This window comes from Athene cunicularia (assembly GCF_003259725.1).
Source record: "Athene cunicularia isolate RWA chromosome 1 unlocalized genomic scaffold, athCun1 chr1_part1, whole genome shotgun sequence".
Classification (NCBI taxonomy): domain Eukaryota; kingdom Metazoa; phylum Chordata; class Aves; order Strigiformes; family Strigidae; genus Athene; species Athene cunicularia.
This window is the reverse complement of record NW_020799091.1, coordinates 121,966,775-121,980,669: the sequence shown is the minus strand read 5'-3', so window position 1 is coordinate 121,980,669 and position 13,895 is coordinate 121,966,775. Positions and strand designations below refer to the sequence as shown.

The 13,895-nt window shown below is 39.6% G+C and overlaps 1 protein-coding gene across 2 annotated transcripts in view; it reads left to right on the top strand.

Annotated features, from left to right (window-relative positions):
• Positions 1 to 13,895, top strand: part of ZBTB20 (zinc finger and BTB domain containing 20) — a 395,593-nt gene that overhangs the window by 75,229 nt on the left and 306,469 nt on the right. For both annotated transcript variants that reach the window (XM_026853090.1, XM_026853082.1), the window contains exon 3: positions 3,587 to 3,662. The gene's annotated coding sequence lies outside the window, so the exon portion shown is untranslated. The remainder of the gene's footprint in view (positions 1 to 3,586; positions 3,663 to 13,895) is intronic.

Sequence of the window (13,895 nt, the reverse complement as noted above, 5' to 3'; positions counted from 1 at the left end):
CCCCACACCCCTTCCCTGCTTTTTGAAGGCTTTCTTAATATTATCATTGAGTTTTCTCCTGAGTAAGGACATGAGTATTTTACTTTCTGTGAATAGTTATTTGTAGCAGTTGCTTCAGCATTGATTTTCAGTTTCCAAAGTGAGAGCAATGATACAAGCAAGTACTTTGAAAAAGATCAGTTGACTGATTTTGTAAATTCTATGTAGAAAATGCAAAAGGTATCAGTAAGTGTTGTACTATATTTTCTCATAGGCTTCTCTCTCCTCATAACTAATCAGCTGTACATGATTCTCATTAACCTGCCGCAGCCGGCTTCAGGTGTCGAAGGAAAATCAAGCCCTTACAGATATGCAACTTCCATATTGCTAAGATGTTGCAGAAGGCTGACATTTTCTGAAATGTTTTCCAATCGCAAATGTTACTTTTTTTTTCTTGTCTTTAAGTTCTAGATGGAATGAATGTGGTTCTTACGAAACTGGGGGACTAGACCGAGTCAGGCACAGTAGAGTTGGGTGCCATACAAGTCATGGAATATTGTTAATGAACTTTGGTCATTGTGCAGTCAGTAGCTTTGCTCTCAAAATTTCTGGTCTCGGCACAAACTTTATGGCAAGCAAGAATCCCGAGAAAGCAAAGTGAAAGATGTTTGCCTTCTGATACTTGTTTTTAAAGCCTTGACTGAGAGCTAACACTTGCTCTCCTGCTAACAACACTCTACCAACGTACCTCATTCCTGACTTGCCATACTCCTCGTTCTTGCAACCCCAGCTCCTGGGCCTCCCTCAAGCAGAAGTTCACTGCCTGTTCCTGAGCCACGTCTCTTGCTTTCCACAGTGGGGCTTAGGGCTCTCGTTTCAGACAGGGTCTCCTGCCCCAGTCCTAAGCACGCTCACCCACGGGCAGGCATGCAGGCCTCCTGCTTAAGGAGCTGCCTCCATTTCTACCCCTTGCTTCTACATACCTGTCTACATCACTCCATCATGAGGTCACAGGTTTCTCACTTTGTAAAAGGAAGATATTACTAAAGCAGCAGTGACTGGTACTCCTCAGTTTGTTGAGGCTGTCTGTAAGTTTTGCTCTGTGTTGAACTCCAACTTGTATCTAAAAAAGCTCTTTAAGATGCTCTGGCTGTGTGTGTTGTATGTCAGGTGTTCTGTTAACTGTGGTTATTTGATTAAAGTTTTTCAAGATGCCAGTGAAGCTCTCACAGCAAGCTGTTTCCAAGGCTCTGTTTCTTTTAATGGGTGGATCGTAGCACAGGCTGGTTACGCCTGCCCTGAGGAGAGGGGCCTCTTTATCCCCAGGCACCGTGCCCTTGGAGTAACTCAGAGTAACGCTAGATGTTGCATTTCCTCCTTTTGCATTCCAGTCAGAAGAATGTGGACGAAGCAGGAAGGACTTCACGTTAAATCTACAAGGAAAATACACCGAGGAGCAGGTGTCAGGATAGTGCCCAGCATGGGAAAGGGGTGCTGGACCTTTGTGCTTTGTTAGGAAAGGCCTTCCTCGTTCTCTACAAGAAAATAGGGATTTTGGACAAAACTCCCTGTGATGAAGTCCATGCACCAATTTATTCCTATTTAGGTCATCGGAATAGGGCTTCAGTGGTGCAGTCTGTATGCTGGCTCCTGTATACAGGGATACATTTCACCCTCAGTGAATGCTCTTTGTTTTCTCAGTTGAGGTCAGTTTTTCATTGCATTCATTAAAAGAAATAGCTTTGGATTGCAAATACCACTGCCCCTCTCCTTCCCTGCCAGCAAGCCAATATTGCAGTCCTGTGGAGATATTAGAAAAGGGGTAAATTTGGAAGGGGAAGGAAGGGAAAGAAATGGAAGTTCAGTGGCTGAAGCTGTTATCACTTATCTGGCAGTTGGGCTGTAGCCTGCTTTTGGTGGACTTACCTTTTTTTATTTTTTTCCTGGATTTCTCCACTGTTTTTCTGCCTATCTTAACAGATGGGAATCAGAAGAAAAAAGGAGAGTTATTTGATATAAAGATTGTCTAAAGGACAAGGAACACATTTCTCAAATGGTTCCTTCAAGATAAATTCCATCCAAGCCTATAAAAGTTATCCAGCATCGTCTTAGTGCCTCTGTCAGGGGGCTCTCGCTCCTTCATTTGAATGCTCAAGAATTACTTCTGCATGAGATTTGATAATTCTTGCTGTGCTGTCCCCTTCTTGTGCTCTCTGCTTTGCCTCCTGCTTTTCAGTACCCCTTGTCTTGACGGAGTGGAAAAGTGAAACCTAAAAATAAGTTCCTGAGCTTGTTCCCATTTGTGGTATAGCCATGAGTATGGAGGTGTTTGTGTGACAGTACATAGTCTGATGCAGTGTATTGCTTTTTTAAACATCTGTAGGGATGGATTGGGAAGGCTCATATAACATTGAAGTATGAAGAACTGGATTTTTACTCATGGGAGAGCAAAGGAAAAATTTCACTTAGGAATCGTCCCAGCCTGTGGGACATTGAAATTCAGTATTAGATTCACATCCAGGATTTATTTGCAGATCTCTCTCTGTGTGCTGCTGGTGAAGAGAATAGCTTTGACTTTGAATGGGGTAAATTAGGCAAGTTCTGCTGTCACCTTTTAAAAATAAAATTTAATGAAGTTTTGATTTGTTCCTTTAATGAATCATTGGTACATTGTAGAAGTCTGTGTATATTGCTGTATGGTTTGTTATTATGGGGCCAAATCCTGACAACTTATTGCAAAATTGTTTTAATTTATTATTAATATTTTTTATTTTGCTAATTTCTCCTGGTTTTGGAGCCTTTATAATTAGGTATAATTAAAACCACAGGTTTTAAACTCCAGTCTAACATTTAAACTCATATTTATGGTGCAACCCCTGGAGTTTTATTGTCATTCCAACTGCATTTTTTAAAAAAAAAATTTTTTCTTTTGCATCTGTTCAGATGCTGTGTCTACAGCTAATGCTTCTTAATCATCCATTTTGCACAGTAAAATGACATTTATTTTACACGTTAAGAAACCTTGCAGTTTTATAAAGTAGCTGTTTTGTATCCCTTTACAAAAGGGTGCAAGGGACCTTTTGCCGTGTACACTTTAACCTCCATGCAACAGTCTGAAAGTGCTACATGCTGTAGAATGAATTTAAAAAAAAAATGTTGTTGGCTGGCATTATGTAAAACCATATTTTTCCTTTTGGTGCGTATGTTCTGGTCCTAGCAATGTCCTTGTTTTGCTGAAATTAACATTTTTTTCCCTCACAGTTGTTGGTATGTGATGGTGTTTTTCTGTCTTCTTTAATTGTGATGCTTTTTTTTTTTTAATTAGTATAAGGTTGATTGTTAAAATTAAGTGGCAGAAGGCTTCTTTCCAAGCTATTCAGAGATCTTTTGCTGAAGAAATATATTTTGCTATTCTCAATTGCCTTTTTCCCCTTCTTTCATTGCAAACTACTCTGGGAAGAGCTTCTTTTAACAAAAAAAAAAAAAAAGGCTACGCTTGACTGATAATGCATTGCTTTGGATGGTGAAACATTATGAAAGTTTAATTTTTAATTAAATCTGAAATACCAATTATAACTGAAAGAGATTTTAACCTGTTTCTTTTCAGACTGCCTGAAGTTACATTGTAGATGCTGAAATCACTGCACCTTAAAAACAAAAAGATTAAGCTGCACTGCATTCCTGTAAGTAAAAGCTTTTCCGGTACCTTTTGTCCGTATTTTTCCTCTATATGCATCCAAAGTGTTAGCACAGTAGCTCGTCTTGGATAAAGGTCAGAGTCCCCTTGAATGGGATTTAGAAGTTCAAAGGATGTTTTATTTAAAAATTAAAATCGAGCTTACATCTTGCAGATCTTTAATTTCAGACCCCTGAACAGATAATTCTTTTCTGCTTTGTTTTGAATATTATTAGGAATAGCGTGCATCTCCGTATTTGACTTACAGTCCCTGTTGCTTTGTCAGTGAGGATTTCTGCACTCTGGTGCAGAGATAACAGAAAGTAGCAGAAGATTCCTTATAGTATAGAATAGAGTTTATTCTCCTTTTGTGATGTCGTAACAAATTCTTCTCCTTTATACAACAAAAAGCCAAACAACTTTCTGATGACATCACAGGGGGCTTCAGCTACTTTAGAGTATAGATGAAGGCAGAAATGCTTAATTCGTCTGTGCTGTGACACAACAAAACAGTCAAAAGAACGTCTTGCGTCTCTCTGCAAGAAAGGAGCCTCTTTCTGAGAGCATGGTTATTCCATAAATGCAAGTCAGATTGTGCATCAGTCTGATCTACCCTTATATAGAATCTGTTTATTGAATGTATTTGGGACAATAATTAAGATTTGGAACTTCAGTGGCTGAACTACTGGCATGCAAAAGAGGATTGGAAAATTGAGTACATTCAGATACTCTGAATTTAATGAAATAATACATGAATAAAAATTCAGGAGCTCGTAGGTAGTAGGAAAAAATTGATTTTAGTTGGACAGTACAAAGCTGTGGAATATTACAAAGCAAAGTCGGTTTGTTTTCTTTTTTAAGATCAAAATTTGCAGTCTATAATGAAATCCAGAGCCTTCTTCCAGAGTGACACTTCTGTACTTCAGTATTAAAATATTTTAACTATTACATGGGATTTTTTCCTCCCCCCCCCCCCCCTTTTTTTTTTTTAATTGGATTTTAATGATTTATTTTAAACTAGCTGAAGGGTACAGTACACTGTGGGCAGCTAATGCATGCCCCTTCCAGTGTGGAGAGCCAAGCATGACTCAGGCAGGCAGATTGTGCCATTCTGGCTCTGCTCCATTGTGTTTTTACATTACTGGCAAGGGCCGTGCCATTGTGTTGTTTAAATATTGTGTATTAACTGCAGGCTGTGGCCAGTGAATGGTATTTAACATTTTCTGCTCATCATTCCTGAATATGAGCAGCTTCCATGGCCACCAGAGGTTAACCTTGCAATTACACAGGTTAGCTGAGTTGAAAACACTTGTGGATTTGCTGGGTCCAGCAGCAATTTAAAGGGAGGTGTTGGGTGGAAAAATGGGAAAATGCTTCTGAATCCATGAGTACAGAATTTCAAAGTTGTCTTGCAATTTTCTGTGAACAACCAGGAGAATTTTTGTTGGAAAGTAGAAGTAATTCTCTTTCCAAAATGAAGCAGCAGACTGAAGAGTGAACTAAGGCAAATTCTTTGAATCTTTAGGATCCAGATGGTCAGTAAGTCCTGCATGGACAGCCCTAAGGCAGAATACCAGGTAGAAGTATATGGTCCTGATGATCAGTGCTGGTTGGAACGGGTTTTTTTTTTATTTATATGAGACTCTAGGCTCTGGAGAGGAAATAAATAAGCAAGTGTAGAACTCATGTATAGGAAATATTTTTTTTTATTATTAAGGGTGGCAAGCACATCAAGGCAGAGATGTTGAGCAGATTACTCAGGAGTAAAGCAGTGGTCAGGCTTGGAATGGAGTGTGGGATCATTACTCCCAAGTCTGTTGTGTTCTTCATGGTTTTTCTTTCAGTTCTGTGAAGTAAAGGTCCAAGTTTCTGACCTTTCAGTTTCTTGTATCGTTTGCTTTTTTTTTTCTTTTTTTTTTTTTAATAAAAAAATACCCCATCTGTAAACTTTTAGCTGTTCCTAATTTCTGAAACCTTGTCATACAGCTTGTCTCTGGAATACAGAAGAACGAGGTGGGGAACTTTTATGTATGCACATGTACGCTGTAAAATGAGGCTGTGATTCTTACTATACCTTGTGTCCATGTAACTAGTAATTTGGCACAGTAAAAATGAGGTACCTTCTTTATAGAGGAAAGCATGCTTTAAGGATATCTTTTGTTTCCTATGTTCTTTCACTCTAATCAGGTGCTTTTAAGTCTGTGGTCTTTATTAAAGTGAACTTCCCAGTATGGCTTTCCTGTATTAACCTGAAGATGGCAAGAAGAAAAGGCAAGCTGTGCTCTGCTAGTTTTCTGGGGTTTTTTGAACTGGATTTCTTTAATTGAAGGGTAAAAAACTGGCTTTAGGGCAGAATGTCCGTAAAGCAACTGATTAATATAAAATGGGCCAAATTTTCAGCTAACAGGAAAATATACTTGACTTGATACATGACATTAGAAGAAAATAGAGATTCACAACACGTGAACATCTGTCATGCAGTTGCATAAAAACACAGCCTTCTAAATGTAGTGCAGGCGTGCTCTTAATGGGAAAGGTCTGTGGGCTGGATTCTTGCTATGTTGGGTGCTCTGGCTGTGGTTTCTATGTACTAAAGTTACGTGGGTTGATAGGCAAGCAGATTCCTTGAGGTCCATGGGACTACTCAAATACTGAACTTTAAGGATGTGGTTACGTACTTTGCTGTTTGCAACTAACCCCAGGTAGGATGAAGTCAAGCATGAGGAGTTACTTCTGCTCACATTCAGCACCTGCTGGATTTTTAGAATGAGTCAATGACGGCGTATTGTGTGTGGAAGAAAGAGATTCTGTACACACAACCTGAAAAACCCATACAGGAGACGCACTGGATGTGCCTTCATTGCCATCAGCTAAGGCCAATAAGGAGTATACAACACGTTATTTTTGTTGAGAGAGGTTTGTCAAGGTTTCAGCCTCATGCAGCCTTGTGATCTGATTACTGACCAAGAAATCCAGTGCTCTAATCTAATGGGTACTGGCTCATTGAGGGGTATTCGACAAGTCATTTAACCTCACTGTGCCTTGTTCAGCAGATCATTTTTTCAATCTGGTTCAAACTGGTAGAGGTTTGTGAAAGCTACTGAGTTTGTGTTTGCAAAGCTCTTAGCGGAGAAATAGTAACTATTATCAAGTATACTGTGTAGACAAATCACAATAGTTGGAGATACAGCCACTCATGGGGGTGATCTTTCGCTACTCTCTTCTGCCTTTAAGTCCATCACTCAAAAGGTATCTAGGCCAACTCTAATTTACAGAGTATTTCTCATGTCGCTCTCCCCACTACTGAGTATTTTATTGTTCATGTTCTCTGTTTCTCACCTACTTTCCTCCATGGTGAATTAACCTGGCATACCAAACTTTATTCCTTTTTTTTTTTTTTTTTTTGATTATACAGCAAAGACATTTGTATAGCCTCCAAATTACAGAGAGCAAATTCATTTTGTCTAGTGATTGTTTGCTGATGATGTATGGAACAGACAGAAGACAGTTTGAATTTTCATAAATTCAGTTGAGCTTGCAGGCAGAAGGAAAGGAACAGGCAGAACCCAAGCCAGTGTGACACAGTAGGCTGGCATCCCAGAATGCACACTGCATGTGTAGTGTCAGGATGTCAGGGCTGAGAAGGGCTTCATCCATCACAAGACTGCTTTTAAATGAAAGAAGTGTTTTGAAGCCACAAACAAGCTACCCTACTGTGTTCTTCGCAGCGCAAGAATCCTCAAGGTTCCTGATGGATATGGGATCTCTCCTTCCTTCCTGTAACTTGCTGTTTTAAGTAGAATTTCATGTCTAAGATGAGCTTTGCTGAGCCCTGCAAATTCCCAGTTTCTATTCCTCTTGACAAACTGTAAACCCTCAATAGTTTGTTAAGCCTTTTTTTTTTTTTTTTTTTTTTTTTTTTTTTTTCTTTTAAATGCAGAAGATAGTGGCTTGTAGAAGCTAGGCTGGAGATGATGTGTACAAATGTGAAATAAGTATGGAAGTGTGCTTCCTTTGAACAAAGATCAATGTCTTGGGGCTGACTGTCACTGAGGAATTGTTTTAGCACTAACAAAGAGAATTAATTTTGCCTTTTCCCCTTCCTATACTAAGGCATTAATCCAGAAACTCATGGGGATAAATTCTGTCCTGATTTCTACCTGTGGAATCCCACTGGAAATGTGGAGAGGTCAAAAATGTTTGTCAAGGTAGAAATTGTCCTAGTGTTAAAATTGTTGAGAAAGCACAAACTGGTTGATTATTATTTGGTCCAGGGGCAAGAGGATATGTAGGAGCCCTGCATGGCAATATATGCTTCTAAAGATGTTGCTTTTGTTATATGTTAGGGAGAATATGAAAAAAATATTCTAGTGAGTGAAAAGTTATAATCAGGAGCACAGTGATTAATTGTTCTTCATATCCACTGGGAGAAAGACCTGAAGAAATCAGTTCAACGAGCAGTGGAAATTACCAAGTTACACATTAAAAACCATGTTCCGACTGCGTTGGTTGTAAAGTGCTGAGATGCACAACCTGTAGATCCTGTGGAATCAGGGGAGGTTTCCTTTTTGAGGAATGGCTTGGAAAACCATCTCTCAGGGCATACTAGAACTCGCCATAAGGCAGAGCAGCCTGGATGGGTTCTGTTGCTCCCTGGCGTTTCTCTGATTCAGTGTACCGTTTGGGAATGTTGGTATGTGGCTAATACATTCCTGATTAATAAAGCTTAATGTTCCCGAAAGATCCCCAGGGTTCTCATTTTTCCATCCTCTCATAACTGAAACCATACTGTCTCTTCAAAGATTTCACTGGGCTGCCAGCATTTTGCTTTGACCCTTCTTTTTTTAGAGAAGGACAGGGGAGGGAGTCATATAGACACCAAAGGACAGATTTTTCAGTCACGGTGAGTCTGCATGGTTTCTTTCCAGTCAGTGAACAAATGCTGATTTGTTTCAGTTACTGGTTTTAAAAACCTGAATGAACAGAGGCACTCCAGGTATTGCCTGATACAAAGGCTTCTGACACAGATCATGGAGACAGCTGAAAGTTGCAAATAGGGTTGATGATCAGAGCAATTACGTGAATGGGGCTGGAGTAAAGCCTTCTACAAAAAGGTAAATGTCTCAGGATATTAGGAGTTTTGTAATCGTCTCTGTTTTATGATGATTCTTAGTTTTCCGAATTTTCATGTAAACACCCTTGAGAGAGATTTTCACTTAATGAAACTGCAAATCTCAAAATACAGTTGGCCAGCCTGAAAATTTTGTTAGTTCTCACATTGATTTTCATCAATCCCATTCACAATTTAGCACAAAAAAAAAAAAAAAAAAAAAAGAGGAGTTGGGAACGATTATGGTCCTCGTGCTTTCTGTGTTTTCTTGCAAATATTTAAGGTTTTGGGTTCTTTGGGAGATGGGCAGGGGTTGTGAGAGACTGTTGCTGTAGGTCTGTGTGTTAAGGGCATCAGCTGTAGTGTACAAATGGGTAGAATCCTGACTATTTTCATAGGTGGAGATTCTTGTTTTTGCAGAATAGCAACCACAATAGCTGAAAATAGGAAAATGGCTCTCCAGTGTGTGGTTGCTTTAGTATATAAAGGAGTATGAGTTATGATTCACTCACATTAAAAAGGCCTGGGCATATTTGCATTGATTCCCTGAGTAGCACTACTTCAGTAAGTTGTAAAACACTTCAACATTTCAGCACCCGAAGATTTTATGGTGAAAGTGGAAAATCTTTCACTATATTTATCAAAGCATTTGCTGTTCTACTTCAAGATAAAACAAAGACTAAATATTATTGAGCACGGAGACTTTCTTAGACCAGAGATGCCATCAGATAAGCTAGGAAAGAAGAAAGGCAGGCAACACAGACCTGACCTTTTCCAAGCCTTGGTACTCTTATTTTGTCCTATCCAAAATGAAATTCTTCAGCTAAACCAGTGTATAATGGGAGGGACTCCACAGAAAGGCATTGTGGTTATTCTATATTTACATCAGTGTCCCTGAGGACACTCTCACTGAATCATTTCAAATTCCAGAGTCTGATGTAGGGCAGTCTGATGAATGTAAGTTACCCAAACTTTCTGGTCTGTTTTCTTCATTAGTATCAGTGGTCTAGCTCTGAATTTTACTATAAAGGATCTGGTTCTTCTTATTGCCCTCTTTCCCGTCATTGCCTCTGCATCCAGATAATAGATTAGAAGAGATTTTAATCTTAGTTGTGTCAAAATTGGTCTGTTGTTTTCAACAGTTTCCACTGGCACAAGAGAGATCAGAATATTTTTTTTCATTTCTTTTTAAAAATAAATCATCTACAGAGCTCCCCTGCTAACATGTCTGTGGCTTTGGTGCCAGTGCATGCTCTCCGATAAGGAATGCTGTCCTTCAACTATGTATTTTAACAGTCCTGTATTTCCTCATGACAAAAGAATTCCTCCAGCATCGTTGTGTATGTGTCATCATCCTATAACATTTCTGTTTAAAAGAACCCAGTTCTTGCTCTCATACCTCGCTCCTTTAGGCGCCTGCAGGAGCTGGCAGCAGGATAACCTGATTAGAGATAGCGAGCACTTGGCAGATCAGTCTGTGCTGTTAAAGGCCATTGGAAAAGTTTTTTGGCTTTGCAAGATGTTTCGGTGTTGGTAATAACTGAAGGCACCTCTGAGTCAGAACCTACACTAACAAGTTTTTTTGAACCCATTGCTTTCCCTGGAAGATCTGTTGGTTTTTATTTTAGTTGTCTTCATAATGTTTCCTTAGAAATTTCATTCTAGTTCATCTAACGTTCTCATGGAGATTCTGTATAATGAAAAATCTTTTGTAAAATAGAAGAATGTTACCTCTTTCAAGACTGGCAATAAATAATCAGGAATCCTGTGACTCTTAGCATCAGAATCTTTTGAAGGAATTAATTATATGTTTCCCAGTAGCAGTGATAGCAGTGGTGTGCCGCATCACTGCACGTCCTCTCTGAATGTGAACAGGTGTAGGCCATGATCCTGCAGTCCCCTCTCATTTAGGTACGGTCCAGTGGCACAGTTCCTGCCTATGTGCTTTGCAAGATCAGACCATCAATGGGAAAATCTGCTGAACGTTAGAGTCTGAGCCAGAGGCAGATGAATTATCATCTCCTCCCATTCTTTTTCCATTCATTAGATTTTCAAGTGAGGAGGGTAACTTCTTTTGTTATGTCTCTTGCCCTGTTTTAATACACAAATAACTTTCTTATGTCTGAGAAGCTGTCACTTCTCCAGAACAAGTGATATTGGATTCCTGAAGCAAACAGCTATAAAATGATCACACTTTGGGGCAGATTGTGTAAATGACAGCTTTTGCCTGGATGCAGTTAACAACTAGAGAGAAATTCCAGTGGTCAGGGCATCACACAAGCTTGAAGAATGCCGAGAGAAGATGCTGAGTGACCCAGAAATCAAGTGACCAAGAGGGTGTAGAATTACATTGGTGTATCAACCTGACGGGAAGTGAAGCATAATCAGAAGTGAAAAATCCGAATCAGTAGGCAAGGTTGCTTTAGGTACTGATGCTCATGGTTGGCACCTGAATGTAAGAGATTTGATTCCTCCTAATTGTTTCAATCCTGCAGGAAGGAAAGGATTGTGCTTTTTACTTCTGTCAGGGCTTCGGTGCTATTGAATTTGTTCTGGTGCCTCTTGGCCATGTGAAAATCACCCCAGAGATGATACTGTTTGCTGTTTCTCCTGTGCTACAAATTGAGATGTTACTACTTCTCAGCATCTTTCTGTGTACGTGGCTTAGAAAATACTGCTCTCTACAGCTACATCTGCCATTATTCTGATCAAGCTTGACATTCAAGAAGACATTTGTTGGCCATGACAAATTCTTTTTGACTTTCCCAATCTTTATTGTGTTCTGGTGGTCTCGTGCCTATGTGCTGACACACGTGGCTCTAGAACGGCACTGAAGAAAACGTTCAGCTATTAGTACAACTCTAGGTATCTAGCAGATACTTTTCCTTGGGAATAACAGTTTTTCTCGGGATAACAGTTGTGGTGACCTCAAGTGTTTTCCTGCCCTGGCTGGGGAACTGTCCATTGGCAAGAGTTCAGGAGAATTCTTATGCAGGAAGGTAATCACAACTAGTATGTATGATTATAATCTTTTACATTAATGTGTATGGCTTTGGAGTGGTACTAAACCAAAACTTTGCATTCAGGTAGTCCCTGAACTTCTGGGGTTCACGAAACTTTGTTCTTTTCTCAGATGTGAGTCTTAGCCTGTTGCAGAGATTTGGAAATTGGTGATGAATGTCCACTTTGTTACCAGGTCCAAATCTATTTTAGGGGCTTTAAAGCTAGTTGCAGTAACATTTAGGTGTTTGACTTTGAGTGGAATTCAAACCCCAGAGTTAGAGTCTTTATCCAGCACTTGGGATGTATTAAGGGCAAAGGGAAGAATCTTGTTGGGTGGAGTGCAACCTACAGACCACCAAAGAGAAGCTCTAGAGGCTAAAGGCTTGGTGATTCTTCATGGACAGGATTTCTTGCCAGTAAGAAACACAGAAAGGATCTTTTCCTTACTGCAGCCGTTAGATGTGCCAGGTGAATTTTAATTTTTATGAAACTATCAGCTGTTAAAATACATTTTTGAGCAACACGAGATAGGCATAGATTCTCTGTGCCTTATGATGGTGGAAAACATTTCTGATGTCCCTGCATTGTCAGACTGTCAGGGGCACAGTTTTCTATGTGATTATCTTTATTATGATTTAATTACATTTAAAAGCCTTCAATTTCTAAAAATACCTTATGCTGTCTCTGTCATAATGTTTAGAATGTATCTATACCATATTGTAGTTATTCTTTAAGCCTCCTTATACCTCAAAAACCTTGTAAAAGAAATATACTGTATAGCAAAATAGATGTTCCTTATTTAATGCTGAACTAATTCTTAGAGCTGCATTGTAAATAATCGTGGTTGTGCTGGTTGAAGTCTAGAAAGGGTAATAGACTTTTCCTCCTGCTTTTTTCTCTGTTGAGATGGTAGGAAGCCTGAATATCCATGTTGTGAAACACCGAGTCTCACTTCTGTAGCTGCCAGTGCTTCATCCCACTGTCTGAACGGGATAGGACTTTGCCTGTAACTCCCCCCAGCTGCTTCCTAGAGCTGGCAACTCAGTGCTGTTGAGCTCAGTGGAATTCAGGGCTGCAGGTAAGTGGTGTGGCAAGGCAAGTTTTCTTTGTAGGGCCCAGAGAGGTTATGCAAACGTAGTATCACCTACAATCCCTGCCAGAACTCCGCACACAATTTCTGTATTGAGTGCAGCTGTTTTCTGATCACTTCTTTTATAGACAAAGAATGAAATCCTGGCCCCAGTGAAGTCAGTGAGATTCTTCCAGTTCCAGTGGAGCCAGGACAAGTTGCATATATGTGTGCTTGAGCTGTGCCTTGTAGTGGGTTATGGTATGTCTGATGTGTTTTCACCTATACATGTGTTCCCACCTCTCCATCCTCCTGAGGGACAGGCACTGACTGCTCTGTCTGATGTCTTCCCGGCCTCAAGGTACTGGAGGAAACGTGGGACTTCCCTTAGCTGATGTAGGGGAGAAGGATTTACAGTGGGAAAATAAATACATCATACTTTCTTTAGAGATATATTATTTTTTAAACAACTAGATTTAATTTAACTGTTTTAATATCAGTGTGACATGAAAGTTGTCATATGTGTGGTTTTGCCCAGTAGTGATTGCATGAAGGTTTATTTTGTTTTTAATCTCCTAATTTTAGGTGGTTTGGAGTTCTTTTGTGAAAACTTACAAGGCTATATTGGTTATAAATAATTTCCCTCTCCCATTTTATCTACCCCAGTTTTATTATTAACTTACAAAACAATTTGTTCTTTTGTGGAGCTGATGGGGAACTGGCAAATTCCATATGCAGTTCAGACAAACTCCTCTGCTGGACTGGGCTTGGGCTCTTGCTTGCACTGAAACCAGGTGTAAAATTCCCAGTCTCTTTCTCAGTTTGACTCTTCTACTCCTCTGCAGCACTCATAGCAAACGGAAACTCCTGCACTGATCTTTCTCAGTGTTGAGAGCTTTCAGAACTGAGTCTGTATTTGGCCTGTATTTGTTTAAATACAGGGCTGGGATGAAACAGTAGTACACTCTACCGATTTTTTACAGACTTTATGCTTTTTCCTTATATAACTGATCTTGCTGTTCTCATTAAATAGGCCGTACATACAAATGGGGATTTTT